Raw genomic sequence first — 26773 nt, 5'->3', positions numbered from 1 at the left:
AAGGCTCTCATGTGTGTCCCTGGTAAAAATTTTTGGGTTTTACCTGGCACTGAAACGAAATGCTTTCAAATGGCCAGTTGATGTAATCTTTTTGGATTTCAGTAAAGCTTTTGATATTGTTTCTTACAGCATCCTTCTGGACAAATTGTCCACCACACAACTAGATAAATGCATAATATGATCACAGAATCATTCTGTGATCATGATGGGTATACAATTGGCTGATGGGCTCAAGGGTTATAGTAAACAGGGTTACATCAGGCTGGCAGGCAGCCACTAGCAGGGTTCCACAGGGCTCCATTTTAGGGTCCATTCTCTTTAATGTTTTCATAAATGACTTGGATGCAAAACTTGAAGGTATATTAAGTAATTTTATGGATGACACTAAGTTGGGAGGTGCTGTTGACTCCGTTGAGGGTACACAGGCCTTAAAGAAAGATCTTGAAACACTAGAGGGCTGGGCAATCACCTACAATACAAAGTTTACAAGAGCAAGTGCCATATCCTGCACCTGTAACTGGGTAACATACAGTTACATACTGGCTGTACATACAGATGGGGACGAGAGGCTGAAGAGCAGCCCTGCACAAAGGGATCTAGGGTTTCTGGTCAATGCCAAGCTGAATATGAATCAGCAGTGTGCCCCAGCAGCCGAAAGGGCCAACCCTGTCCTGGGGTGCCTCAGGCACGGCATGGCTAGCCTGGCGAGGGAAGGGATTCTCCTGCTCTGCTCTGCGCCAGTGCGGCCTCACCTCGAGCACTGTGTGCAGTTTTGGGTGCCACAAAATACAAAGGACTTAAAACTATTAGAGAGTCTCCAAAGGAGGGCTACAAAGATGGTGAAGGGTCTGGAAGGCAAGTTGTATGACGAGCGGCTGAGGTCCCTGGGTTTGTTCAGCCCAGAGCAGAGCAGGCTGAGCAGAGGCCTCATGGCGGCCTGCAGCTCCCTCACGAGGGGAGCGGAGGGACAGGCGCTGAGCTCTGCTCTCTGGGGACAGCGACAGGACCCAAGGGGATGGCATGGAGCTGGGACAGAGGAGGGTCAAGCTGGGTGTTAGGGAAAGCTTCTTCACTGAAAGGGTCAGGCACTGGAACAGGCTCCCCAAGGAAGCGGTCACTGCACCAGAGTTCAAGAAGTCTTTGGACAACACCCTCAGACATGTGGCCTTATTTTTGGGGGCGTCCTGTGGGGAGCCAGGAGTCGGACTCAATGATCCTTGCGGGTCCCTTTCAACTCAGGATATTCTATATTATTCTATGAAATATTGCTGTGCATATTACCTCCAGGCACAAATAACAGAGTTTATTTACAGAAATTAGGAGCTGCTGGACAAAAACATTAGATGCCCTGCCAAAATGAAGAGGAAGAGCAGTTCTCCCCAGATCTTTTTTTTTTCATTTTTCAACTACTCTCACTAAAACGTGTGCATTAATATTACCAACAGTTATTACAATTACTGTTCTGATTCACCTGTACAAGACTCACTCCTTTGGGCCACGTCCCACACTCTCTGGAGAAGTGGCATCATAGCATTGCAGTCTTCCTCCTGCTCCAACACCCTGTGAGCTAAATAAAACTTGCTGGACAGGTCTGTTTAACAGATGGGACCTACAGCAGTTGTGGTGCTCTGCTACAACCACAGTGTTGTGCTTTTCGTAGGTTGAAGAATGATCTCTCTGGTGATAATGGGGTGAGCTCACTGGAGGCTTGGGTATCAGCTTGATACCTGCACCACTGAGCTATACCTGTATTGTTCCATCTAAACTGGTTTTTCTGTCCCTGTGGTTTTCATGTTACTAAATTAAAGGAGGCGTAACTGGGTAATATGCCTCAAAGGTTTCTTTCCTAAAATATCATTATTACTCTACTCCGAGTCACTCTGCTTTCATTTTTAAGGCAAAAGGAACTGAATCACTGAATTGCAGATTTGAAAAGGTACTAGGTAAGGTCAAATGTTCAAAAGACTTTGCTGCTAGCATAACTCAGTACACACAATTCCACATATGCTTTCTTCCATATGCAAATAAATGCTGCAGATGCACAACCCACTTGCACGTATCTGCACATGCCAAAGGGATTTACACATGTTAATACTTGGAAAGCAAAGTGAGAATGTATATAAAACGGCATGCACAAAGTACATTCATCCATGTGCATATCCCTCTGGAGGCATCTCTACTTGGACTTATTTCTAAGCTAAAAAGCAGTTAAACTGATATGTCACCCTCTCTCCAAAAACTAATGATTACAGTCTGTTAATTACACCGCATCTGTTGGAACCTTTAGCAAATAATTTGTGGACCTGATCTATTATTTATAACACCAATAGAAATTACAAGTAATGTCCTAAAGTCACACTTGCGCAAAGTGGCAGCAGAGGGAATCCATGCTGTAATGTCCCTGTGCAAGCACTGTGTGTTGGGACAAAGCAACTATACAAAAAAAAATAAATAAATAAAAATAAAAATCTGAATTTTACTTTCTGTAGATGGAGAGCAAGCAGTAAGAGAACATAAAGACTCGCACAGAAGAAGAAAAAGGATGTAAGAAGTGCTTAAAATGTCATTTACAGTCCCAAAGTACCTCTGAAATACTGTAGGCCATATACTGCTGTTGCTTTTAGTCAATTTTCCCACACACCTGGCATTCACAGAAACTTTTGAATGCTCAAAAAAATAGGTGTAAGGCATGGTCTGATAAGGAGAGAGCTATCTTAGCATAGTTATGCCTTGAATTTAGCTCTCTGCCTCTAACTGTGGTATCGCTACTCCTGGGGTGAAATCCATATGGATTTGCCAGATCACCATGCTTTTTAAGGCAGAGTTACTCTTTTAAAGCTAGAGCAAATTCAGTGGGAGTCATCTTCTGAAAAAAGGGCTGATGATCTGCTCCCGTGTCGCGAAGCAGTCCTCTGTTCTGTCCTGCACAGAGCTCTGATCCACAGCCCTGCTTTTTCCCCACCTGCCATACCCTACAAATACTACCTAGCGTTAGCATTGCTTTTATGGTTTCTCCAGTAGGGCAATTCAATTTCCAAGCAAACAAAAACAAGAACAAAATTTCCAACTGCTGGCCCAGCAAACAATGTGTGATCTGAAAATCAAATCCTTCTTCCTTGGGTTTCCTCAAACCAGTAACAACAGTTCCTTGGAGCAGATGGCACTGCACTGGTGTAAACTGGAGCAGAAACGCCATCCTTCTCATTGTAACAGAAACAGCGCCTTTGCATCTCATTATTATTATTATGGGGCCTGAGTATTACTTAGCTGTTCTTTTTGCACCGCTTTAGTGAGCCCACTTATTCACCAGAAAGCAAATAATCACTCAGGCTGAAGTTTATGAAACTTCTGGGATTCACAAACGTGTTTCATGAATTTCTGGCAGTTGTCCGAATGTTCACAAATAACGTGATGCCAGTAATCAGAACAAGTCAAAACTTGACACTTCTATTCATAAATCAGGAGATGTTTTATTTTTACTGCTTGAACAGTTCTGTTCCCAAGCACGACTGGATTTGAACCACCAACCTAGAGGTGAAAGGACCTTTATTTAATGTATTTGTTTAGGTTTATAAGAAATATAAAAAAGTGCCTATCCAGGACTCTAGCCACCTCTGCCATATATTAAAAAAACAGGCCAACTCACAGACAAAAATAAACTCAGCAACTTCCAAAAGCCAGAGAAGGCACAAAAAAGACTCTGGCCAGATACCTCAAATCTTTCTATGTAAACTGAAAACTTTTGCACACACTATTTCACTCTTCTCCAGAGCCTGGAACATGAAGAGATGTGTCCCTCAGGTCAGCAGAATTGGACTCTCCCAGGCTGGAGGGAAAGAGAGCATTCAGTCATACTCCTGCTGAGGAGATCTATCCTGTATTCTCTCCTGCAAACCGAGAGGACTTCAGCCAAGATGCCTCTGTGGCTTGCAGCTGCAGGGGTATCACTAGGGAAACAGAGCACTCTATTAAGCAAAGAGGATCCAAGATCCAAGACCTTATGCCAAGAATCTATTTTAGCCTCCCCCTCAAGCCCACAGACGCAGCACAGGTCCTGGAGCACCAGTGTTAAGTGCTGATGGTGAAAACTTCCACTCATCACTCCACACACATGGACGAGACTCTGCAAACCATTCCGTATGTCCCACCACTCCCTGATGTTCCCCTCCACACGCAGCACATGCGCCCTGGACGTCCCAAGTCCCAGGGAGTATTCCCACTCTTGCACGTTACAGAGCGTTTGAATCCAACCAGTTCCTCCTGCCATGGTCAGAAAATAGTTGTTTTACAAGTCCAAAAATGGGAGATGGAGGAGAAAAAAGCATTGACTTCAAAGCATAAAATGAAACAAACAAATCCCTATTAGGATTTTCTATCCCAAGCATTTGATAAGGCTCTGCAGACCAACTTCTGTCCTCCTCCTGCTGGCACTGTCCCTTCTGGTGCCAGCCAAGGGCACCATTCACTGTCCCACGCAGCCAGCTGCTGCCCTTTCACTCTGCTCTCGAAGTGCGGATAGATAAATGTGGGGAGACAAGGGCAGAAAACAGAAGCATATCTTTACAAAACTGGCTTTTTTCCTCATACAGAATACACTAGACCTGTAATTACAGTTTGGGCTCCCAGAGATAAACCCAAAGCTGCTATAGGAAGATCCCTTCCGAAGTACACACAAAAGTACCAGAAGGATCAGCTCTTTGCTCTTTTGAATGTTGCAGAAATGAAGTGCCCATAAAGGATACAAGGGGTTGTCCACTCTTTGACACACCGTACATTTTATTTTCCAAACCCTCTATGCAAATACTCTTGTACTCCTATCATGAAACACCATGCTCATTTCTTTCACTCAAGAAAAGGGTCCCAATTTAAAAAAAAAAAACAAAAAAAAAAACAAAAACATGCTGAGGTTTCTCTCGGGCAAGAATTGCCAGTGGAGGACAGGCTGAGCAAAGCCCAGCAATCCCCACCCCATCCATCTGCCCTGCCTCTCAGCGAGGCACGCGTCGCGTCGGCAGCTGCCAGACACGCTGCAATGGGCAGGGAGCCTGCACACAGGAAAATGAACTCTCCTCGAGTTCCTGCTCTAGCCAGAGAGGATCTGGATAAAGAGTGGGACCTCTCGCAACCAGGCAACAGCACACACGTCCTCCCCTTCAAGGGTCTAAAAAGCAACCTGTGCAGGTTATTTTTTCCTGGACAGCTCTGCTTTTAAGGAGGCTGATTAATCAAAAGCACCTCTCAATTGAAATTAAATCCCAGTTGCCTTCTGAAACCTACCACTTCAATAACATCATTTATAGCTCCTTTGTTGCAATATGAAGCCCTAAGGAGAACTGGCTCCTACAACATGTTGCCATTACATTTTAGCGAAGGATGAATGTAGCTGCAAATCTCTGCAAAATACAGCAGAGATCTATTACATGCATAACTTCCCTGGCACCAAAATGTTATTCTTTTAGCAGGCCTGCTTCTTCCCTAGGATTCTGATGAAGTGTGCTCTGCCATGTTATGAAATACACCATGTTTTGGTGTGATACACAGAAAATATCTTTGTTTAACGCAGCTTATTTTTTATCATGTCACTTTCGTATTGGATTTCTTTTCTGTGAACTGGAAGCGTATGATTGTGACAGATACACCGCCTTACCAGGGGGCTTTGCTATGTGACCTGCAGCGTCAGAGTGAGGATAAGGTCCTCCCTGAAACACAGGCTGGAAGACTTGATACAACATCAAGGAATATGGAGCAAATAAAGAACCAGGAAAAGCAATTCAGCCACACTCCCAGCTAAGTGGATTGCAGAGGCATTTTTCTAGCCTGAAACACAGGCCTTCTATAAAAAATTTAAAACTGAAATGTTTTTTGTTGTACCATGTTCATTCTTACATTTATACACACTTACCAGACTCAACACAAGAGCTCAAGAACGTTAGGGAATACCGCCAGCACGTCCATTCTGCCAGGAAGAGGCAATGTGGTCACAGAGCACAAGCGAATCTTGCCAACCTGGAGCGTGTTCTCTCTCATAATGGCCGCTCTTCTCCTTTCTTCCAGATTCTTCAGAAAAAGTAAGCGGGAACATGAGATAGATAAAGCTGCTTGATAAAGAAGGTGCTAGCACAGTGCCCCAGATGCAAGGATTCAGTTTTCTGCTTCATTGTGAACTTCGGCAAGCACCTGACAGGATGAAGTCCCGTGAGATGCCTGATCCGATAGCTCACCACCGCTGCAGCCGCTGTGAGGAACTGGTTCAGCCAAGAGCTGGGCGGTGAGGAGAGACTTCCCTCTGCTTGGCAGGAGCGAACTGTTAGATCAGCTCAGCCACCTTGTGCAACTTGCCCCCCAGGCACCTGCACTGAAAGAGTTGATGTGCTTAATCCCAACCACTTTTAACATCTTTGTTTCCAGCAGTAGCGCTCCCTACGCACTTCGGCACCTGCACACGTCACCGCTCAAGCTGGGCTGCACACCAGGGTCACACCTAGCCCTGCTGTCATCCACAGACCAGCCTTTCCTCTTCCCAGCTCCCCTGAGGGACCCATGGGTGAGTGCCGAGCACACCTAGGCCGGGCGTGCTGCTCCCAGAGCAGGCTGACCAGGCCTCCTCGCAGGCCAAACCACCCCACGCAGATGCCACTGCTGCTTCACTGAATTACTCGGCAGTTCCTGCACTCTGGCAGCAGCTCCACTGCTCAACCAGAGGGTCTCAAATAAACATCTGTCATACCCCAGAAGGGTACTGTAATTACCTGGCTACCCACTGTTCTTGGGGGTGCTTCCCACTCCTCTTTGTTAAAGCCTTGATAATTCACAGAAAGACTTCGAGTTTTATTGAATGAATGGACAGAGAGGAAATGCCTTGACTTTATCTTTCATCTCATGACTACGATGCTCGTTCAGGGATTTCTACTACTGTTTTAGAAGCTGCTTCTCTGTAGTTTAAAATGAAAAGTATAAGCAATTCCTAAGGAAGACACCATAAGTTATGTACCTCTCTGCTTGAGCAAAGGCGGGTTACATTGGATTTCTTTGCAACATGGCAAACCTCTGGCAGGAAGGATAGGAAAAAAAACTCCATTTAGGATGACCTAGAAAAGTCAGAACATCTTTTTCTGGAAGAGACAAGATTTGAGGTCTAAGTTTCTTGTGCTCTGATCAGGCAACCTGGCTAGTTGATAGAGGCTCCAAACACTGGATGAAGGTAGGAGCTTAAGTGCCAAAGTCATCTCTCATCCATGACACATTTGGTATCTGCTCATGATTTTCGAGTTTACTGGCTTGAACCAATCATGTCCTTTCCCTGTAGGGACACTAAGCTGGGAACCACCACCTGACAAGCACGTTGGCTCATGCCAGGAGCCAAGCTGACACTTAGGAAGAAGTAGATTGGGTTCAAGTCCAGAGTCAGGGACTGACTTCACTCGAGCATGTAGAGCTCCCCTATAAGCCTCACTCCTTCATCTGCAAAGTATGCAGGAGCACTTACTTCCAGGATTACTTTAAGTAAAAGTTGTATTAAAGGTTATTCAGGTGCCTCGAGTGTAAAGACCACCACGCAAGTAGGTGAGGCAGAGAGACAAGTATGTCACGAGCCCCGGCAGCCCTGCTTCCTTCCCGCCCCTCAGCAGAGGGGACTTGCTGCACACACTTCTGGGTCCTCAGATTCATTACAGCTAGGCAGGAAAAGATGGCTCATATGCACACAGTGCTTATCCTGCTGATCAATAAACTTCCTTCCTGCCTGATAACCAAACCACTTATAATATTAACAGTGTTATTTAAGATCTGTGGAAGTTTTGTCCATTCCAAGCAAGCCAGAAATATCTTGACCTAGATAGTGAGAACAAAACAATGTTGAGTAAACTTCAGGACTGCCAGTTCATCTATCACTGCACTTGACATTTTATTGAAGAATTGGAGTAAAACTATTTTATCCAAAAGATTCTTACACCAGCATATTTATTCAGGGAACGAGAGCGAAAATCATTGACACTTTTCCCACATCTCGCCTTACATTGAAAAGGAGCGCATTTTATAGTCCATGAAGAAGGTACATGAGTTGCCCATGAGCTCTGTTCAGTAACTGAAGGTAGCAAATGCAATTATATCAGAAAGCATAAGTGAATGGGAGACTCATCTACGTTTCCTCCTGAGGAAAAAAGGAGTGTGGTGAAAGAACAGAAAAACACGAAGAGCATTTCTACTATGTCACAAGTGGGCAAGCTTGAGACAGTGACCTGCTCTGTAAAGGGCGATGACTGATGCAAAATGCCTCAGTAAATATTATCAAAAGTACTATCAAGCTGTTGCTCTCTTTGGCTTTAAGAAATGCTGGGAGTATGCAGCACCTTTGAAAAGTAAGGCCTAATTTCATTCCAGGTCTGTACCAAAATTTATAATCGCTTCTACAAAATGGTGTGCCTGCAAAATTTGTCTAACATATCCAATTGCAAAGCTAAGAGAAAATTTGAGCATCTTGCCCTCTGTCTGGGAACTGGAGCCCCACTGAATGTCACAGTCTAATCTATCAGATTTCTGGTTATTCCTCTTATCCATGCAATTTTTGGTGCTTACCTGAACATGTTTCAGTAGATGGAGTATTTCAAGTGTTTACCTACCTCGAAGACATACTGCTTAACAAAAGGTAGAAAAGGGAAAGAAGGACTTTCAAAAAAGATCAAATACATCATAAGCTTGGCAGACACCGTAGCCCTGAAACAGCAGTTTGAAACTTGCACCATAACAAATCTTCTCCTATACATTATCTCACAGGAAACAACACATGATAAATTCTTAGCACAATGTGATTCCCCTCCTTCCACCTCCTCCCCACTTCAGAAAGATTTAACATCTAATTCAGCTTTTGACGAGCTGCTTCATCACTGCGGGAACGCTGTTGATCTCTGTCGGAACCCTGCGGCCTTGGACAGAACAAACTGAAAGGGAAAAAAATTTTTGGCCGTCTGTAATGATAAATAAATACATTACAGGATACAACTCTGGGGAATGGAGGCTGACACTGACTGAGCACTGTGACCTCCACACAACTGCCAAGTCTCAGTCATTTAACAAAAGTCAACTTTTGTTTGCCTTCCCCCCACCCGTCCCACTCCCCCCCCACAACAATTTCTTAAAGTCCAAACGCAGGATGGAAAAAGGAAAAAAAAAATGCAAAACAATAAAAGATAGAAGAGAACTCCGAAACTCTCCTCATCTGCTGCCCAGAGGCGCTTACAGTTTTGACAGAACAATATTTTATTCCTTTGGTCTCATGGAAAGTGGGTGAAACAAGTCCACAGTACATCAAGAGCAGCAGGACAGGGAAGCTGTGCCACAGGGATTCTCAGATCCCTTTCTTCAAAACCTCGCTTTAGGATGTGCCTGCCTTCAGGCTGGTTCTTGGCACCGATTTGATTTTCTGTCCACCTGGTAAGTCCCACTCACAAAACCAAATACGTACGGCCAACGTTGGGTCTTTGGACTGAAGGCAACAAAAACAAATTAGGGAGGGAGGAATTAGTTACCCCATCAGCTAATCCAACCCCTTATCTCTGGAAGCCTCACATGCTTCTGTCAAATATCTCCTAGCCTCTCCATTTCAACATCTGATTCCCATTTCTCTCCGATCATAACAGAAAGGTGATACCTCCTGCCACTTCTCCTCATTTTACAGATGCACAAAGTGATAAAGAAAGTGTCACAACAAAGTCAGTCAAGTTGAAAGCCAGGTGTGGGCTGCAAGTCTTAACTCTCGTGTCTGCATTCTGCTTGCCACGACATTTTGTTCCACTAACTCCACGTGCATCAGAGGAGCGACAGAGGATTCAGCTTGATCAAATAAGTTCATGGCAGCGTCTCAGGGCTCATCATCACCTTACAGCAAAGCACAGCACAGAAAGCCTTGCACTAGCACGGGTGAAGCTAATTCAAGTGCAGAAAGAGAACAGCTCGACCAGCGTGGTGCTAATCAGCCGCGCCAGCGCAGTGAGATGTTCGTCTCAGGCACAAAGCTAACGGAGCTACACGGCTCCTGCAGCCCACGTCAGTATTTCTTCCCAACTGCACTGCGCAGATTCGCCAGCTCGCTCGGGGCCACCTCAGGGCTACACAGCACAGCACATCTCACATGTGTCTTCTGCTCCCCTTACTCTAACAAGAAGTTTGCCCCACTCGCCACCAGTCTTGCTGCCAACCCCAACCTCTATCTTTACCCTTCCTGACTTGTCAGTCATTTAACTCACCTATTCACCAAGGCACCTATTTAGTCCACCCTGGTCAAAGTAACTAGAATTATATTATTAGTGACTAGAAAATGCTTTTTATTCTCCAATGACTGGTGACTACTTATACTTCATACTGCCCTTGTTGTTGTCCCCCCCTCTCACCTCTGCTTATACACAGTATGAGAGATGATTCAACTCACCTAGAGATTGAAAAGCTCTCGATTCAATCCCTTTATTTTTTCTCACTTGTTTACATCTTTAATTTCTCAATCTATCTTCCTTTTTTTTTTTTTTTTTGGAGGGGGGGGGGGGTATTTTGTTTATTTTTCTTCTATTTTGTTTAGGTTTAGAGGGCTTGAATGGTTCCCCCTCAGTTACAAACAGAATCTTTATGATCTGTCTTCTTACACATGAATTCTCAACTAAAGATTTACGATTGCTTCAAAACTACCCTCTGAGGGTAAGTGTAGAAAACCATTTTGCCTCAGCTTGGTCAATTCCCTTAGTCTGTTCTGTCACAAACACTTATTCCACGTTACTTATATCTTTGATTGTCCTGCAGTTGTTTCCTGCAAAATTAAGTCATATTACAGTCTGCATTAGCAAATGGCTGCTTGAAACACCACAAGGGAAGAGTTATAGATAGATTCTCATAAAATCCATCAGGATTTCTAGCGGTATACAAGCACTCCCCAAATCACCATCAAGCTCACATCCAGACCTGCCTATCAGAATAAGATTGACACGTTCTAGGGGAAGGAGAAAAGAAAACGTCGAGGCTGTAATTCCCAAGCCTTTCACCTGAATCAAATACAATGAAAAACAAAAGGCATGACGAAACAAAAATCAAACAGAGAAGCTCTACCGCTGAACCAGCTACAACAGGACCACGGCCCTATATCCCAGTCAACATTTTAGAACACGAATTCCTCTTTTTAGAAACCAACGAGGCTTTCACTGTGCTCCACAACGCATCTAATGCAAGCAACAGCAAAGGGTATCTGCTGTCATCTAGGCTTCCAGCGGAACAGAAAGTTTCTGTAGAAGTCAAAGGAAAAAAAAAAAAACAGACATGGACATCTGGGTGGACATTATCTACTAGTACCGTGCACTTTGCTGGCATGCCTTGTCTCTTGCTATAGCAGATATCCTACGTGTGCACGCTCTGCATGTATGTTTAAACAAAAAAGCTGATAAGGAGTACTTGTCTGTCAGCAGTATCTGAAGCCCACGGCTCTTTGAGAGCATTTGGGTTTACTTGGCGGGTCATGCTGACTCCTTGTGAACCATTTATCATGGCAAAAAAAACTCCAGAGGTTGGCACTGTGCCAGTGCCTTGTCTTTTCTTCCCTCCCCCCAGCCCTCTCTCCCCTCCTGGGTATTGATGCTCCACCAAAACAAAGCCCCAGTTCACATGGCAACAGAACATTTTTATATAACCTCTGCATGGGAACGCTGCACAAACCATCGGACAATCACTTGGAGCACGTTAGGTAATTCCAGGGTATTTTGCTGGTTTCTATCAAAAACACCCCAGATTAAATGAACTATAAAGGGGAAGAGGATCTTTTGCACGTGGGCCAGACTTGGACTACATCTTGGCACCAAGGACATCGGGGGATTAGTGCACCTATTGGTTCCACGTTCTGAAGTTTGCCATTTTCTATCTCACTTGGAATCAGACTGGAGAGTCCACAGCATTTAAGCCAGTTTGTGCATAATGTAATTGAAAGCAAAATGATGCTGAAGCAATGTGCTGAGTCAGGGCTTTAAGAAGACAAAGACTGAAATTTAGGTTTTGGTGGACACTGTAAACTCCCATTGCTATCTGAAACACAGATATCTGTACAGACTGTGTATTTAGACGGTTATAAAACAGCTAGGTCATCTTAACTTCGTTTTCCCCCTTCCTGTCACAGATTGTTAATACTCTGAATAGGGACGTAATGTTATTTCAAACCCTTTCACAGTATGTCCACCTCGTGCTTGTATCGTGCTAATCCCATATTTCAGGGCTTCCTCTAATTTGTTGCAAGGACAACAAAGACCTCTCTTCCCCTCTTTCTATGTACAAATAGACTCTGAGAATTTTTATTGCTTTCCCCATTCAAGATGGCTGTAGCTAGAAACAGGACATGAGGAAGGGCACACCAGGGCCTACAGTGACATTCATCTCAGAATTAGCTGGGAGTTTCAGCAAATCACCTGCTGTTCCCAAACCTTAGGACACTGCTGATGACTTTGATTTCTTCTGCTCTCTTCCTCTAGTGCATTATAGCCTTTTGGTCTTTTCCATTAGGTCTTAAATAAGTCATTGGAAGGTGTTTTGTGGCAAGTAGACGGTATGAGAAATGTATTCTTCGGACCTTTCCAGACTAAACATCTACGGTGTGATTGCTTGCAGTTGTGGTGTAATGCACCGCTCCAGTGCTCCTGCACCATTTAGGAAAGATAATAGTTAAGGTGTATCCATCTATCTCGGTTATTATACAGTACACATCTCTAAAGGATAATTTATGCGGCAGCTAGAATACAGTTAATATATGACAAAATTATGGACTAACTTCTGTAGCACTGGAGAAACTCTTCTATGTACTTTTTTCATGATTGCAATGATGGAACATCTTAATTAAGACATCTTCTTTCCCATTTATCTCTTACTCCCTTTGGCTTGTTCTCTTCTTGTTGTTGACCCCTGAATTCCATACAGCTAACTGGTATGGACTAAAACCAAACCCTTTCTGCAGGGTTATTGCCAACTCAACTATGTTAACTCATACTCATCACAGTAATCCAGATGTATCACCGAAACTCAAAGGGTCAGCGCGCTGGGAACCTACTCCCCCTTCCAGCAACAGCAAACACATCAGATCAGCCTCTCTTCACAAACTGCACCCTAAATCAATGACCCTCAAAGGAGAGTCTGTGGGACATTTAGGGGAAACGCAAAAGAGGTGCAGATCCTTCGCAGGATCAAGTCCTGTGAGGACAGGCTGCCATCCCAGAGACTTCAGGAGGCCTGAGCCTGCTGCAGGTGAGTACAAAATACTTAGGTGATATATCACCGTGCCCATCCTCCCATCCACACTAGGGGAGATGAGCAGGACACTTGTGCAGCAGCCCAGAGGCTCTGCCCTCACCTAAACCCCCATATACAACATGCTGGGCACGCTCAGGAAAAACTGTTTAGGCAATATGCAGCTTCCCCCAGCCTCAAACTGGCTCAAAAAAAAAAAATATATCCCCTGAAAGCCTCAAGTTTTGCTATGGTAGGAACACTCTTGACTTAATATGGGCTTCAGCTTTCCAGTCTTTATTCTAATGCCTTTCAGGTTCAGTGAATCTAAGCCATACAGGATTTTTACGAAGTGTTAATGGGCTGCAGTGACTCTATATAATCCAGCACTGGCTGGTGAGTTATCACACCCCATTGTCACTTCATTAGTTGGCAGCTTGGGAGAACACAGGTGCCTCCTCTGTGCTCAGCAGCACGAGGTCGGTCACACCAGCAGACGGCCCAGAAAATCACCCACGGTGCGGTGGCTGCCCATCCCTAGGATCAGGACTGACAGTCCTCGATACACCGTGTCATCGCTGGATCTCAACAGGGGAATTCACCTGATTCTCCCCAGCAGCTTGTTCAGTAGTACACCCATCAACTGCTCTGACAAATCTGCCTCCACGTATGTCTTGTCTCAGGCTTTCAGCAAACACCTAGACTTTTGGTTTTGGGAACAAACCCGGGAAGAGTTCTGAGAAATAGCCAGTTCCCTGTTTGGGAGAGATAAAGCAGAGCACAGCCAGCATATCTGAAAGGCTGGACACATCATCTGTTTTAGGTACCACAAGAGCAATCCAGACAGAGAAACATCTAGAAGGAAATTCAAAGCCCTAAGAAGGGTTCTGAGGCTCAGGAGGACTACCTCTTGACGATGTACAATATAAGGGAAAACAAACGTATGCAGCCAACAAGGTGAAGCTCCATTGGCAACCAATTATGCCCCGAGCCTTATTTTCAAAAGCGTGTGCATGTAATGGTGTGTGCAAAAGTGAGCAATCGATAGTATCCTTCATTTATATGACTTCCCGTGCTTGCATCTTGCAGCCATGGTAACTGTGCGCCCACCTGAAGGAGCGCGGGCAGGGGGCGGCTGGGTGAGCGCCCAGCCCAGCTGCTGAGAACCCCTGGTCCCAGGTAACTTCTAACAACAGCCACGTTCCACGGCACAGCCCCCATAGCAGCAATCGTGTTTCAGTGCTTTACATGTACATAAATACACACACGTATTCATCTGTAAACAAAACGAGATGACTGATAATCTATTACACCAGTGTTGACAGTAAAGAAGCATTGAGAAAATACCTTGAACATGCTGCTACTGCATACGGGGTCAGAGGAAACACCGCTGTGCGCCCGTTCATCACAGGCGTAAATACAAGCAGATATGCAGCAGCGACAAAAGAGATATTTAAGCTCCAGATTCACCGAAGGCAAGAGTAGAAGCAGTGCAGCATACTTCTGAGTGATGGGCTAATTTCATCCAACATACATCCATGCAAAGCTAGCATTAACAACAGCAAGGCCAAACGGGCTTGTAAAACACGAGAATTTGTTTGCACCCAGTTCTAGTTAAGGGAATTACAGGGAGACTTTTAGAGAGTTAAGAAACCTCTTACTCCATCTTGTGTTAAAATAAATACGAAAACCATTCAGAAAACACATTTGCTTCCCCTGATTCTTGGCTTCAGAGTACCTCCAGTTTGCATTTCCAGTAAGGAGGAAATGGTGGCCGCTCCCAGCCACTGCAGTTTTTGGAATCCCAATTCACTACCAAAAGAAGCCTAAAGGTTTGATGGGCAGTTCAGATTTGGCAATCAAAGTGATGTGGGCAAATGAGGAAGTCTGAAGATGGTAACTTCTTTCTTGGACCAACCCAGAACAAAAAGCAGGAAGGAGGAAAAGTATTTACCAAGTTTGCAAATACTCAGTCTCTTTACACAACTGAACCCCTTTATTTTATCATTAGCTATAAGAGGAGTGAGACCTGCAGAGGTATTTCAAACCTTGCTGAAACTGAACATTGCTGTTCTGATGCTGACAAGTTTTGAGCAGAAAGCTGCATACTGGAGTGGCAAACCAGGCCAGTCCAAAGAGGGATTCGGAGCACTGGGAGAGCATCAAAAGCATTAGAGACGTCTAAAGAGCATTAAAAAACTGCTGCTGTGTACCTCACAGTACCTTTTGCGGTCTGCTCTGCAACATACAGCTTCTGTCCTGCATGCTGCAAATGCACACACTTGGCTGGCCTTGATGCTGTTGAGGGCAAGGAGTTCCTCCAGGGTTTTTGTTTACTGCCTGGTATTTTTACCAACAGCGCGTGACATTTCCTGTTAAAGATGTCCTAACACAGAAAAGCAGGGCTCTCTTACCAGTTTAACCATTGCATAAAGCCTAAACACATCAGGTACAGCGTTCTACAGCCTCTACATTCATTACCAATTAATTATTGAAAGGGTATGTATTGAGTTTTATTATGCATAAAAGTAAAGACAATTCTAGTTGCCATGCAACTGGCTGAGAATCATGTAAACATAAATGCAGTAGTTTCATTTTCATGAATAATCTTATGTATCTGGAGAGAAGGGCTCAGCAGAGCCACCGTGCATCAGAGCAGAGAAGCAGCATTAAAGGTGCAGGGGGATTAACTACTTAGTGGCTGGGAGCCTACATTTTAGGCATTAATTTCATTATCAGTCTAGCAAAAAAGGCCAGGGACCTTGTATCTGTGGACTAAGCTATAGCCCTTTGGACCCTTGAGTTGCATCCTACAGTTTGACACAGAATATTTATATAAGTTGCAATCAAGAAAGGTCTTACTGACAATCAGACATAGCTCAGCACGAAGCCTGATAAGCCTTGCAAATTATACAGATGAAAAAAATGACAAAAGATGTATGTGATCATTCCAGCTGATCTCAACCGTTTCATACAGTCAATGCTGGTCTCCCTTCATCTTGCTTTAAAGCACAGATGGTTCTATTAAGCGTCAGAGATTCCAGCACATACCCGGAATAGGATTGCATACTTTCTGCCCCAAGAAATTTGCTAAAAGGTTGAAGTCTAGTAAAACAATATTTGTGAATTTAGACCAAATATGGAAATTGTTGTTGCAAATAAGAAAAGTGTTAAAAGGTTTCAAAACAAATAAACCAAAATCAAATGGAACATTTTGATTTCAGAAGGAATAAATTTGGGATTGACCCAAAAGGGTTTTTTTAAAAAACTTTTTTTTTCCCCAAGTTTTCCCTAGACTAAACGTAGTTTTTGATTCGGTTACAAAAATACAAATAAAAATGTTTGTGAAGCTCAAATGTAGAACACTAAACCAGAAGGAACATCTCTATCCCTTTAGAAACAGCAAGTAAACACATAGTTCCAACGTTATTCTACCTCTTTCTCAAAAAAGAAAGCAAAATGCCTTTCTCTTGTTGTGTAAACAATCTGATTTAGTTGTTATCAAGGCCAAGTCCTGCCTTAATATCTAATTTACAAACTCCTGAGCTCCTTTACTTTTACTGCTGTACTCTTCCAAAGGCTGCAGTGCACCTTATTTGCTCTCAAGTCCTGCAAACTCCAGGTACAATCATTATTGTCTTCACCTGTTTCAAAGGTTTCCCTCCCACCTCCTTTTCTCCTTTGCTGCTAACAAACCTGCCAGGGAGCAGACACTCTTCAGCTGCAATTCAAATCACAGGAGTGAGAACCTGAACCAAATTTGTGTGATTGATGGCTTCAGCTAATCTACACTTTTTTTCTCGGGGTTGTGTTCTCGCTGCTTGCGATTTATAAGACCTGCGTGCAATTTATAAGAGTAGGCAGTATGGTCTTAAACACAGCTAATATTATTCCTTAATCCACTCAAATGAAATGTTTGTCATTTAACTTTATAAAAAAAGGTATCAATTAGGAACTGTCAATGTTTTCAGTAGCGATATCTAATTACTGTAACTTGCTATAGGCTATCTTGTTAAATTCTAGTTGAATGACTAAGTATTCCTGACAAGTTTAATGCATTATTAAAGGTGTAATTACTCGGTTATTGCTCGTGTAATTCTGAGTTAATTACATGACATCTAAATTCATCATTTTTATGTTTATTGAACTTTGGTAAATTCAGTTTTAGCTACTGCTTGATATTTACACCGTGACTCCCTCTTCTACTTATTTTGAATTTCAACGAGAACGGCACTGCATACGCTCAGCACAGCAGGTGAAGCCAGGAAGAGTAAAGGGAGTATAATCATAAAAAGTCTGATTTTCCTGTCCTATTTTTCCGTTTTCCTATGCTTTCCTCGTCTGCCGCCATTTAAACACATTATGGTTCAGCAGATTTGCTAAATTTTCAACAGGAAAAAAAGTAGGCAACAAGTTTCTAAAATAGCTGAAGTGAAATTGTGACACTAGTGAAAATCAGTGGCAAAGCTCTCATCGCCTTGAAGAGAGCCAGAGCTTTACCTCTGGGAACCCTTGTTCTGGGAGCAGAGCATGAATTACCTGCCTAAGGGACTCCTGGATATCAAATTTTAATCAATGTTGGCATTGGTTGTCAGATGCCAAAGTGACGCCTCCACGAATCAGTCATTGGAATTTCCTCTCACAGCATTCACAACCAACGTATAAACAAACAGTGCATCTGAAATTCCCTTCTGCTACTTTGCTCCCTCCCATATAATGCCTTTTTTTCCCCCACCCTTGCCCTGTAAATGTGGCTGGTACGCATCACAGCCCTTTGCTCCCCAGGGTCCAGGCTGTGTTCACCCAGGGCAGGCGGAGGAAGCAAACGTCCTTCGTCCCACAGCGACCAAATGCAAAGCTTGACAAGCTCAAGTGCCATCATTATACAGGCACTGAATCTCAGGTTATAAATCTTGCTTCCTTCCCATTTGGAAGAAGGATCTTCAATTAAGCAAAAATTGATTTTCTAATGATTTTTTTTTTCCTGCTCATGATTGGTAGATTGTTTGAAACTGTTCCAGCCCAACAACATACGGAGAGAACAATTAAACATGCATCGCAGCTGACAGCAGGACTGATTTTAAGTCAGTGAATGCCAATACAGCCCTTGCAGTTTTGGCAAGAATTGCATCTTGCAACAATTACGAATGAAGAAAATTGCTGCAACTATCAAGCCAGTGACAAAGCAAGAAGCAAGTACAACAGGGTGTTGGGAAGTTGTTTCCCATCTTCTGCAATCCCTCACCACTCTGCATTGCACGTAACACTGAAGTTAGTGCACTTCTGACTTCCAGTTTAGTAACTGACTCAAGTAGTTAATAACGGCTGAGACAATAGTAGAGGTTTCAGTAAGTTATTTGGTAGACTAGATATCACATTGTTATTGTTGATAATGATTCTTAGGAAACTGGGGACCCACAATCAAAATTTTCAAAGCACGTTTAAGCTTTAGTGTGATGCAAATGACAAAAACCCAATTGATTCAAAGACCACTAAGCTCAGTTTGAGGTTTTCCCCATTAATTTCAAAGCCATCTGGACCACACTTTAAGGCACAGGCCTTCTTTAAAATTATACTTTTTGATGTGCGCAGAGACAATCAGAATAGGATTAAAATCCTATTAGAGGAGAGCTAAATTAATAATTCAAACCTTACTCTATAACGATACAGTGATCAGCACTGGTTTACCTTTTCAATTCTCTAGATGTAGTTATGATCCCACTAATTTTGTTAACGAATTATAACTAAAATTGAGGTCCTTACAGCTACAAGGACAATACTGAATACAATCCATGCTGTGTTAATGGTCGCTCACTGCTCAGAGCAGGACACAACTGGGGCAGGCGTGACACAAGCACAGGACAAAAACACACTCTGCTCCCTGAAAAGGTACGATACTAATGGCCAAGCAACAGACAAAAGTAGATTCTTTGCTCTCTGAATTTTTCCGAAACTCCGAGACACCACTATTTGTCAAGGAAGGCAGAGACAGTAGCATACCACCAATTTAACCCTTGTTGTAACTTTGTGGACAACACAGCCTCGAACAAGACTGTCAGAGCAGAGTCAATGCTTCTGAGCCAGACAGTGCTACAGGTTTTTCACAGGTGTTTTTTAGAGCTGGACCATGGTATGGCTCCAGTTTAATCTTTTTCCTCTACAGACAGCATTGGCCAGGATGGTCTAAGCCTTGCTAGAACGAGTCAGTAGAAGTAGGTGCAATGTTTTCTTGAAGCAATCAAAGTAAATGCCATTTTCTATCAGTCTAATAAGGAAAGTTTGGAGATTTTCAGCTTGCATTTCCTAGTATGTTAATTTCATCATTGCCCACATATTATTCTGCTTGATCTGACCTGAATCTGACTTATTGCATTTCCCAAACTACTTTTCACTCAGCGGTTAATTAAAAGATTTGGTCCCTGACACACTGCTTACAGCCCTTATTGGCACCCATTAGCCCAGCCAGACTAATTCTCCTGAAAAGCAAACCTCCTTATATTCCCAGGGTCAGAAGTTCACAGCCAATTCCCTAAATCTTTAACACTCACTATTAGTTCATTATTTGAACCTACGCTGCTGTAAGAGGCTGTATTCAAATGTAGGCAGCAAAAGTTGCTCAAGAAAGAGACAGCTTCTCACAAAAATTCGTTGCTCGCCAGTCTCCTCCATCCCTGTCTATGCTCTACTGGGACTGTACAGGGCAAGAAATACAAAACTGATTATTTTCCAACTTTTGAGTACTTTGTTTAAGATACATCCACAGGAAAAAAAAAATGCTTATACTAATTTATGCTACCCAATTAGCATATCCATCGTGCCTCTAAACTACCTGCACATTTTATTTCTGTGCACACGTCTAGAGCATGGCATTGCCTTTCAGGCCCATATAGGACCATAATCCATACATAGGCACAGCATCTATCATGGTCTCATTTAAATAAATACATAAAATCTGGACCAGAGCTTGGCAGAAGCTGTAAACAAGCCTGCACACTTGTTCAGACACACACACAACCACATTATGCTTACAGGTCCGTTTGGACTCAGCCCATTTTAGAGACTAGAGGTAAACCACAACGTTTAGATTTGTATCCAGGCGGCAGACCCCCAAAACCCCGATCTCCGAGAAATCTAGCTCCCAGGCTTTGGTTCAGCCCATTTTCACTGCACTAACATGAAACCAGATCCAAAGTCCACTTGGGTAGGTGTGTGGGAAGAGAAAAAGGCAAAGTTTAATTATTAAAACTATGTGGCCGTGCAAGCGTCCTACTTAAGTTAAGAGGAGTTGTCATTAAACTCAACCTTTCCCCCTTGAACCTGGTGTCTGGAACAGCTCAGACACCAGCGATGACCTTCTGTATTTCTTTTAATTATTCTGAAGCAACCTCCTCCAGCTCACTACAAGCCCTCAGCTACTTCAAGCAAACACATTCTAATGATTTCGATTAAATCTTGGCCTCTCCCCAGCAGAGCACAAATTAAAAGCATTACTAGGAGGATACAAGCTTCAGCGCTTGGAAGTGTTATATAAAGAAGGGGGAAAGCTGCCAAGAGCTTGTTGTCATTTCATCTGCAGTGGGGGATGATTAACCCCTTGGTGGCTTTACATACCCTGGGAAGACCACACGGCAGACTCTGGGAAGGTCTCCTCCTCATGGCCATCCACCCATTGCACTTTAATCTCTTTTTAACTCGGTATTTGCAGAAAATGCCTCTTCCAATGATGCACTGCCATATATACTGGCACCATTTGGAGAGAAGCGGCCTAGTAGACTCTACAAATCCAGTTCCAGAGGGTCTCTAGCCCACCCAACACGTGGCTACACTTCTACCCATAATTTTCACTTTCACGTGAGCTTGGCTTCAGTAGAAATCACCTTTGGAAGTTGAATGCCCAAAGTCTGAGCTCAGCTTTGCTGACGTCCATCACTTTGGCTGAAGGACCAACTCCGCCAGCTGCTGGCAGCAGTAAATTATCTTCTGGTGGCCAAGGCCCGAGCAGGGCTAACTGCACATGGTTCCTAAAGTAATACCCATCACGCCTTGTTGGTCTCTGACAAAATTATAAAGCTATGTCCAACCTGTAAGCAAATGCTGTTGGGTTTGTGGGTTTTTTTTCATGAAATTATAGGGATCAAAGTAAAACTGTTCTTTTGAAAAGCACATCTACGCATTATTTTTAAGAGCACATTCAACTGTTACTGATTTCAGAAAAACACAAGCTAGAGTAACCAAGAGGCAAAAACCTCAAGTAAAACAATTGCCTCGAAGTAGCTGTGCCACCGTAGGCACTGGGCAAACTTGATTTAGAACCTGGTGTCATTATAAGCAACACAGAATTTCATTTTTACCCCCTCTACAATTTCAGTTTTCTATATCATTGATATAAAAATAGTGAGTTTAAACCATTTAAAAGTACTTTCAGATCTTTGTATAAATATATATCTATTTTTTATATATATATATATATATTAAAGGTAGATACAAGGCCAAGCTACCCCTAAAAAGGAATGACTGTTGAACTGACAGTCATCAAAAGCTGCTTTACCCAGGCCCCTATCTGCAAAACCAGCATAAGCCCACAAATCCTCTTAACCCACCATCATACACTATCAATAAAAAGGTAAAATCAGTGATAAAAGAATTGCTACATTCAAGTCCCTTACTGGAAAAAAAAATTAAAAAGCCAACAACAGCAAAAACAATTGAGCAAAATCACCTCGACAGAACTTTAGAGAATCATTTTTGAAAACTAGTTTTGACACAACACTCAGACGGTGGTACGTGCAGGTGGCATGGGAGAGCTGATGCATCCTTGTGAAGCCTCGTTCTCCAGATTTATATGAACAAAATCAAGGAAGCACTAAACCAGCAGGGGATTATTATCTCTAGAGATAACTACAGACAGTTTCATTTTAAAAACAATCAGCGCCATCATGGCTATATTTTCTATTTCTCGAAACACAGGAACATGATGAAATACCCAGCTCCTTCCAGAAGTCACAGTAATTTTCTCCCTTAAGCAAAATCTTTGTAAAAATAACCAATTCATTTAATTTGTTCTTTTTTTTTTTTTTTTAAGATGTCGTTGTGCAGAGTCTGTGCTTCCCCTCTGCCTGCATCTCAGCTCATTGATACCAGGATTTCTGCCGTACGGAAACATACAGAGGCTGCGCCTTCACTTCAAGGCTAAGGGCGTCATCTCCTGAACATTTCCCCTGATGGCAATGCCAGCTCAAATACCACCAAAGTCTGGAAGCAAGAACATTGTAAGGAATCAACGTTACGAAGACCTACTGGTTTTAGCCAAGCTGTTTTTCACCCACCCGTGCATACAAACCAGCACGTTGGAAGGGGTGGCGTCAGGGTGGGCACTGCTGCCAAGAAGAGGCACGTGAATGCACACCATCACAGCCCATCGACCATAAGCCTTCCAGACCGCTTGTAGGCTGCCTGGACTTCTCACAGTTTGTAAGACAAGCTGATCTCAAGGACTGGCTAGATTACACGGAAGAGAATTTAGGCCTCTGGTAATGCTCCTAAATCAGATTTTGCTCAGCTGAGCAGGGTGAAATCTCTCAGCAAAGCATCTTTCCTTAGCTACAAAAGGAGTTCTATAGTGTCCTTCCCCTCCTTTCCTTCTGTCCCCTATTGTTCACTACCTTTTTTTATTTTTAATTTTTCATTGAAAAGAGAGGGGAAAATTCAAAACTCTAAACAACCTTTCAGTTTCGTAGTGAAATACAGAGATGGTCAACTTTTTACATGAACATGCTCCATATATTTCAACCATCTCTTTTTGAAAAAGCTTTAAAAAGAAGACACTTTCTTTAAAAATAAGCTCTGAAGCCACTGCAGAGAACAGAAGCATAGGATTGGAAGTAATAAGAAGCAAGAGAAAAATTATTAGCCATGTCTAATGATCGCAGTGCTGAAAAGCATTCTTAACAGTTCTCCTTTTTTGATTCATGTTGACATCTTCATTTCTTATCCTCCTGTTGCAATGAACCAATGCTGCGCTGCTGAGCAATTCAGGATGAAAATTCCTTAATATAATAAGAAATCCCCAATCAATTAGGATGTCAAATCAGGAACAAATTCCCTACACTACATCAAAAAGACCCTTTCCTATCTTTTGTCAGTCACTGGATTGAAATAAAGAGGGAGCTACACACAAAGAAAGCTGTCATGTCAAACAACACATCTTTCACTCATTCGAGATATAAACACATTAAAACATGGCAGGAGAAAAAGAGTCAATCGAACCTGTTTAATGAAATCAACTAATTGGATAAATTACACTTTGATAATAACGATAATCATTGTGGAGACACCCTGTCCTGTAGTTCTGCGATTCAGTACTCTTCCTAGCTACATACCCTTCTTGCTTGATTCCTTATGCTGTAAAGCACGGCATGGAACATCTAAGGGGCCGAGATCTGCTTGACTGAAGGTCGTAGCCATAAACCTGAACATAACCCAGGTTTCTGGAGTTAGGATATTAAAATCAATAAATAGAGATTTACGGGTACAATAAGCAAAACACAGCTTTTTGAACCAGGTTCCAAAAAACGATGGAAAACTGAAAAATTACTCACTGTGAATATATAACATTATTCACACACACAAAAATCTTTCTACAGATTCATATTGCTAGAAAACATGTAGGCTGAAATAAATAATATTAACCGGACTGCCTCTAGCATATGGCAGGCACATACTTTGAGAAAACTTTAAACACTACGCAAACATTTAATAATTAGTCTAACTACCAATTTATGGAATTGATGTGTTTGGTTCTAATATATGGTTCTATAATTTTAAAAATTAAAGGAGTTTTACCAAACGACTTCTCTTCCTGATATAAGCTTAGTAAAAGCTTAGCAAATATAAAAGAAAAACTAAATATCTGTTTCATCATTGTGTTAATTCACTTTCATTAACACTTTACAGAAATCAAGGCAGTAGGAATGGTGTTGACATCTGACTCAGAATTTTTTGAGCGTACATGTATGAAGAGAAGGAATATTTGGAGACAGGAAAGCTGCATTTCACACTCCATTCCTTGCAACCAGCCAGCTTGTGTAGCACTCATCTCCCCTTCAGTGGTGCATTAGTGACCAGATACGGTCCCAGTCCAAGCTTAAAACAACATATTCGTACTTATTTATTTGCTTTTACTACAAAAGTCCAAGCAGTACAGCCATCAAAGCGAAACTGCAGCTTAGGGGCCGGATAGAAGTGAAAACGCTGACTTCACTGGAAATGGAGAAGTAACGTCAGCTTTCTGCCCATATTCTGCATGCCCCTGACCATCCTAAATGGCTTTCAATCACAGCTCCATTCAAAACCAGACATTTCCAAATTGTACACAGAGTAAAAACAAACAAACAAAAAAAAAGAACAAAGTGAATCTTGTTATGGGTCATCGGGTATTTTGTTTTTGTTATTATTAAGATAAACCCAGAGATACAAAAGCTTAACAGTCCGAAGAAATAAAAACCCTTGTGCAAATTGATCTGAGATTAAAATTGATCAAATAGTTTTTGCAAGAAGGAAAAGAAAAATGGTGTTTTCCATAAGTAGCAAAAGTTACACGCCTTCATTTCTTACATCCCCTTAAAAGGCCTGAGTAGCAGCCCAGCCAAGATCTCCCTACCACTGGCACCACCCAACAGAAGCAGGCTTCATTTGGGATTTGATTTGTACAACAGAGGGACATAGGTTAAACAAAGTTAGTGATTAGGCAAGTAATATTTTTGGAATCCCTGAGGGTGGATGGAGGAATTACGCAAGGTAGCAACGACAAGAGAAGTGGTTTCAACTCCTGCTTACTCTGCTTAAAGCCTCCTAAGATCCAACTCCCCTGGCACTTGATTTGCCAGCAATCAGACTGCAGCAACTGGCAGCGACTGAAATCCAGTTCCAACCTCCAGTCACAGACATGGAAGTGTCCACATTGCCTCATCTCTTGCCTGAAACTCTTACAAGAACCTATTTTGTGTTAGAAAAGATCAGCTTCCTTGTGCCATAGGAAGATCTGTTTCCAACTAGGTATGGCATGGGCAAACCATGCTTATCTCTTGTCTGCATCTCCTGAGCTTTTTGTTTGCTAAAACAGGGAATAGAAAAGCTTTGGATGTAGATCCCAAGTTCTTTCTCAGGTGTCTGGGTCTACACCTAGTACACACACAGCCTTTGGGGGGAAATGGGTATCTGCAAGGACTGAAACAGTTTATGCGGGGATTAGTGGAAAGTAGAAGCCACAAAAGAAGCTGTTGGAAGTGCTCTCTGTGATTTTGCTTCTGCCAAAAGGACTGTGCCCACAAAGGAGAGAAGATGCACCTCGTCTTCCCAGGACTTGCTACAGGAGCACGGTGGACAAGGAAGATTTCATGGGAAGAAAAATTGCACGACCGATTCCTCAGCCTCTCCCCCAAACCCTCCTGACAGGAGATGCTCGCGGGGTGCTTCAGAGAAAACACAAACACTGATCTAAAAACCAGTTGGGGAGTGGGAGTGGAAAATTCCTAAATTCCTAACAGTGCGGCATGCGGTGTTTCAACAGCTTTTGTGGAAGCTTTTCGAAAACATCAACAGGCCGTGAAGCTTCCAGCACTCTGAAAAATAAATGTACCCAAATATTAAGGCCACAGAGGTGACTTTGTCAACCAGCAGAAAACACGACAGCAGCAAAGCAGGGAACGCGGGGGAAGTTGTTTGGAATTTTTATTATTGTCAACTACGGAGATAAAAACGCAGACAGAGCTCAGCATTTACTCCCACAGGAAAATCACATTCGGCCTGGAAGTCTACTTTAAAAGAAAAACAACAAATAACAGAAAGCGAGCAGGAAAAAATAAAGGCTTTTGAGCCAATTTCTCCGTTCCCTATTTGGCGCAAGACCTCAAGAAGAAAGGGAAAAGCTAGGTTTAAGGCATCTTTTCACCTCCTATGCTCTAACCACCAGATTAGCTTGGACCAAACCAGAGACTCGAGCTATTCCTACCAGCGCATGGTTTAACTTTGACCCCAAAAAGGGAGGTCCCACTTCCCCCCAGGTTGTGTGGCACCCTGTAACACCGTGCAGAACCCTGCAATTAGCAGTACAGGGAGCAAAAACAATTAAAAAAAAAAAAAAAGAGAGAGAGCGCCTTCACAGAGTATTTTTCTGCCTGAATTAGCTTAGCTCAGGATTGCAATGGAGGAAGGGAGAGCGTTCAAGGGAGGGAGCGCAGAGCAGCGGAGGAAGGCCATTCCTCCTGGTGCCACTACGCCATTAGGTCACCATGGCCGCAATGTCATCTGCACCCTGTTCTCTACCATGATGGCACTCTCCCCCTGGATGCCAGAGGTCAGCAGCTTCCTCTCATACCTTGCCTCTCTCACAGCTTCCCCTCGGAAATGTTCACCCTCATACAGGGATACGCACGTTGCGTTCAACCAACGCCAACCCTCTCCTAGAACTCCTTCTCCTCACTGCTTAAACTGCAGGCTGGCACAAGGACAAACACAACTGGAAATTGTTTGCACT

The 26773-nt window shown here is 43.0% G+C and overlaps 1 protein-coding gene across 9 annotated transcripts in view; it reads right to left on the bottom strand.

Annotated features, from left to right (window-relative positions):
• LOC106043465 (xin actin-binding repeat-containing protein 2-like) overlaps nucleotides 1–26773 on the bottom strand; it is a 92430-nt gene that overhangs the window by 16649 nt on the left and 49008 nt on the right. For 7 of the 9 annotated variants that reach the window (XM_066978108.1, XM_066978099.1, XM_066978103.1 and 4 more), the window contains exon 2: nucleotides 5903–6057. The exons of 1 other annotated variant lie outside the window; for it this stretch is intronic. The gene's annotated coding sequence lies outside the window, so the exon portion shown is untranslated. Of the gene's footprint in view, nucleotides 1–5902; nucleotides 7104–26773 lie in introns of those variants that run through there. One more of the 9 variants, XM_066978100.1, reaches the window with a different exon arrangement.

This window comes from Anser cygnoides, chromosome 16, assembly GCF_040182565.1.
Source record: "Anser cygnoides isolate HZ-2024a breed goose chromosome 16, Taihu_goose_T2T_genome, whole genome shotgun sequence".
In the NCBI taxonomy this organism is placed as follows: Eukaryota; Metazoa; Chordata; class Aves; order Anseriformes; family Anatidae; genus Anser; species Anser cygnoides.
Note: the sequence above shows the minus strand (reverse complement) of the source record. Positions and strands in the feature narration are given on the sequence as shown.